We start from the raw sequence: 4,914 nt of genomic DNA on the forward strand, positions 1-4,914 counted from the left end.
CACAGAAATTCTTTGAGATATATATTCAGGTTATCATTACCTCAAAGTATTTAAAAACTATCTTTGGAACTTGATTCCCAAAGAAAGTCATTGACTTTGATGGGTTTTGGATCAGGACCTAAGTGAAGTGTCATCTAAATTCAATTCAGCTTTACAAAGAATTTCAGTGAAATAACATCATAGTAGAAAGATAAGGAGAGTGAGAGTCTTTCACTAGTTATCTGAAGAATCAGAACACATCCAGTAGGAATTAAACCATCAGCTTGGGAGAATTAAAAAAAAAAAAAAGTTTTATTTCTTTAATAAGTACAAAAAAAATTACTTTTTTCTGAATTATAATTGAAAGTATAAGTATGTTTTGCATATGGATTTGACATATATGACATCATCAGAATACATTTTACTGTTTCAAATAAGTGTGAATAGGTAAAAATGCATAATTTATAAACAAGATGCTGTGCCTGTCCCTGTGGAGACTTAAGTGAATCCTGTGGTTGCCTAGTCACAAGTGTGACTAACATAAAATGTAATATTTTTTCTGTGGTTCTAGACTATGTCGTTGAAAATCCAGGATATTTTAAGGGTTTTATGCAGTTTACCATATATTAGACACTTGTGTTCCTCTAAAACAACAACAACAACAACAAATCATACAGCACTCAGAAAACTATTTAAAATAAGTGGTATTTTTGAAGTTTGGTAAATTTAAGAGTGAAATTTTTTTTTAAAGGAAGGTGACCTTTAAATATGATAATTTTTCAGTTGGTTGTTGTGTAAATTACTAAAGTGAGTGTGTTAAGGAAGGCAGCTTAACTAAGAAAGTTTCTACTAACTAGTATTATGCAAACTTAATCGATAATTAAAAGTTTTTTCTTCAGTGATACCTTTGCCTCATGTAAGATATGAATGTCTAAAGTTAAGATTGTGTCAACATTCGTATGCAGAGTCAATTTATTCTAAAGAAATTCCCAGGAGACTTAGAATATTTAAAGGAAACTGAATATTTACAGGAATCTAGCATACAGACTTATTCAAAGTATACATTAACAGGAAAGTTAATAAAAAATATTTAATTAATTTTTAGATTTAGTTAATGTATTACAGTGGAAGTACAGAGTAAGTTTCTTTTTAGAAACTGAATACTGAAAATGTTCTTTTTTCTAAAATTAGGATAATTTTCTTTTCTTTTCTTTTTTTTTTTTATTTCAGCCACTATGCACAAGATCTGCTTTTTAGGTATTCACATATTCATCTTTGTCATGATCAAAGTTCTCCCTTCTGGGGTGGAAGATGTTGCGCTGGCCATGCCTGGTAAACTGCATCTCAGCTGCATCACAGCTCTCCTGCCACGCCATGCTGGTGGTAAAACTGGCCTCTGCCTACTCAAGGCTCAGGAAGGAGTCTGAGTCATCTAGCTGCACCCCAAAAATCATCTCAATGGACAGGGTTTCCTGGGAGGTGTTCATTAGCCTGAGCTTACAGGAGCATGTAGTAGGCAATACTGTCAGCTGGCAGCGGCGTGAGTGAGGCATAACCTTCCAGGTGCCTTTCATCAATGTCTGGAACCAGCAGGCAGTTTTCTTGATGTCTAAACAAGAGTTAGTGCAAAGGGCATCGAGGAGGCTGGGGTTCTGACTTTTCAGCTCATCCTCGTGGTGGTGGAGGAAGCAGAGGATGTCCTCCACCAGCTGCTCCCTCGTGCACGTGTACTGTAGCTGCACATGGAGGCAGGAGTTGTTGGTCAGTGCCTTCTCTGCGATGCCCAGCTCCAAGCAGAAGGCATGCCCAGGGGGAGGCTGCAGGGGCACGAGCAGGCCTAGAGGACCTCCAAGACTGCCCTCCCAGACACTCCAACCCTCGTAAACACAGCCCATCCCAATGCCTGGTTGCCGCTGTGGCTTGAAGTTACTCCCAGAAAATCTTCGGCAGGCACTAAGAAGCTTGTCTACCAAATCCTCCACCAATTTGCACATCAGCCATGTGTGGCACTGGCCACTGGAGGCAATCAGCCAAAAATTTGCCCAGATCATATGTGTCACCAGAGTCGTCATCTTCTTCTATCTCTTCCTCCTCCTCCTCTTAACTTCAGGGGCTCTCCTGCTTGCAGCTGCTTTCTGGCTTACAGCTCCTTTTTCTGGTCCTCCAGCAGAGCCACAGGAGCAGGACCAGGGCTCCTGCCCCAAGAGCAGAGGCCCAGAACCACCCCTGCTGGAAGGCAGCGAGGAGCAGGACTTCCCCAGCCACGCCATTCTGCTCCTGGGTCGGCTCTATACACTGCAGCAGCCGTCACCTTCCAGCTCAGCTGCTCCGCACGCTGCTGCATAAGCCTGTGCGTGGCTGCATCCAGCTCGTCACCCACCTGTAGTGGGGTCTGGACAATGCCCAGCACAGCTACGGTGAGGAAGACAATGACAGCCATGGGCTGCAGGACACAGAAGAGAAGGGGTCTCAGTGGGGCTGGGCAGGAGGGAGCTGGCGGTGGTGGGACCTTCAGGGAACTGGGCTGGTAGGAGAGGGGGCGAGGGAACTGGGTGGCACCGTGTCCTGTCCAAGGTGCTCCCCTGAGCAGCTGGACCCTCAGTCCAGGGTGAGAACCCCCCCAGGAGCTGGCAGTTCTGCCCCGGCCCTTGTCCAGCTCAGCCCCCCCTGCCTCGTATGCACTTGCACTCACCACTGGCCCAGGCTGCACTGCATCCCCTGTGCTGTCACAGGCACCAGCGCCCCATCACAGATCTCTCCTCTCCTCTGCTCTATCATTCCTTTCTTCTCCACTTACTTTTCTTCTCCCCTTTCTGTTCCCTTTTTGTCTTCCCCTCTTTTCTGCTCCCTTTTCTTTTCTTTTCTTTTCTTTTCTTTTCTTTTCTTTTCTTTTCTCTTTTCTTTTCTTTTCTTTTCTTTTCTTTTCTTTTCTTTTCTTTTCTTTTCTTTTCTTTTCTTTTCTTTTCTTTTCTTTTCTTTTCTTTTCTTTTCTTTTCTTTTCTTTTCTTTTCTTTTCTTTTCTTTCCCCTATTTTGGGGCCTGGTTGACAGAGTCCCTTGGGAGGCAGTCCTGAAGGGCAAAGGATTCTAGGAAGGCTGGACATTCTTAAGAAGGAAATCCTAAACGCACAGGAGCAGGCTGTCCCCATGTGCCAAAAGACAAGCCAGCAGGGAAGAAGAGCAGCCTGGCTAAACAGTGAGCTTTGGCTGGAACTCAGGGAAAAAAAGAGAGTTTATGACCTTTGGAAGAAGGAGCAGGCGACTCAGGAGGACTACAAGGATGTCGTGAGATTATGCAGGCGGAAAATCAGAAGGGCCAAAGCCCAGCTAGAACTTAATCTGGCTACTGAGGTAAAAGACAATAAAAATGTTTCTATAAATACATTAGCAACAAAAGGAGGGCTAAGGAGAATCTCCGTCTAAGGACGGAGATTCACCCTCTAAGATTCCCTTAGGAGAAGTCACCCTCGAGGAGAGATTAATTCCAACTCTAAGCTTCTCTCCACAAGACACTGTGTCTTAGTTTCCTAATGTCTGCAAGGGAAACAGAATTATTTGCTTTCTTTTGAGAAAACACTAACCTTAAATATAGTGATATACCATCATAATAGACGCTGAAGAAATATCTGTGGTGAATTACAGAGCTTCTGGCAGGCTGACATTACAATTTTCTAACCCTCTGCAAAAAAGGACAGGAACTGTTACCAACCATTCATTAGAACTTTCTTCCTATCGGTATCCAAATACTAGTCCTTTCCTAATGGCAGAGGAAAGCAGTTTCTCATTGCTACATTTGATCAAGGAAAAAGGTGAAGCAAAGTTCATAGAATAAAATAGATGCCTAAATGAAAAATTATGTGAAAGAAAAGAACTAATAATATGGCACAATTTGACAACCTGCCTAGATTAGGACCGCAGTACTCACTCACTTCAGTTTCATACATTTCCCTTGCATATGGTTTTCGAAATAGAGCCTAGTGGCAGTATTACCAAAGGCCATCTACAGTACAGCAGGCCAAATTAGTCTCTGAGAATGAAGTTATCCATTCAGTGTAAGCCCATTTTTAATTGCTGAAGACTGTTAACGCTGATTTTTTTCAAATGTATATTTGCATTTGCTTTTTGGTTAGTTGCCAGAGTCATATTGTATCATTTCTGTCCCTTTCAGGTTGAAAACATAAATAAATCAAAAATATACTACACATAAGAAATGTCAGCTAAAAGGCTGTGATTTGTCCTAACATGCCTAAGAAAGCAAAAGATTTTAAGGAACTTTCACATCTTCTTGTTTGTTCTGTACATATAAGTTATGGTAGAACTTGTGGACAGAGACAGCTTCCTTTGGAAAATTCAACTTATACATAGAAGTAGGAAAAACAGGAGCTAGAAGGAGTCCATACTGTTCTGCTTGCCCATTGATTACTTTTCAAAAAAGATTCTGTTTTAGGAGACATAATGTCTTTAAACAGAGAGGTGAACAGTTTTCTTGTCATGAAGTTCCTTACAGGACCCTAGATATATCAAGTCAGATATGCTGACATGAAAATTCAGAAGATATCAAGATTCTCTACCAGTATTTTGAACTGGACAGATGAAAGCAAACTTGAATCCAAGAGCTGTAAAGCCACCTTAGTCTATCTTTATACAATCTTAGGCAAAGATATATACTAGTGTAGTGCATAGCTTATGTGGCTTCCCCTCTGTATCTTTGCCTGAAGATGCCATATATTGGAATCTCTATGCAAATAAAATCTTTATGCCTTTCACAGTTTAATTTTGGGGGTTTGGTTTTTTTTTTTTTTTTTTTTCTTATTTCCTCTTGGGAATCCTATATGTTACATTTTGCCTGCATAATTAGGTAGCTTTTTAAAAACCATAATATATACAGATACATGTATTTATATATAAGATACCTTTAATATAACATATCCTTTCT

General features: G+C 41.0%; 1 pseudogene; it reads right to left on the reverse strand.

Annotated features, from left to right (window-relative positions):
* Nucleotides 1-1,232: 1,232 nt before the first annotated feature.
* Nucleotides 1,233-2,419, reverse strand: LOC142039606 (inositol 1,4,5-trisphosphate receptor-interacting protein-like 1; annotated as a pseudogene).
* Between the last annotated feature and the right edge of the window lie 2,495 nt (nt 2,420-4,914).

Source organism: Buteo buteo, chromosome 14, assembly GCF_964188355.1.
Source record: "Buteo buteo chromosome 14, bButBut1.hap1.1, whole genome shotgun sequence".
Taxonomy (NCBI): Eukaryota; Metazoa; Chordata; class Aves; order Accipitriformes; family Accipitridae; genus Buteo; species Buteo buteo.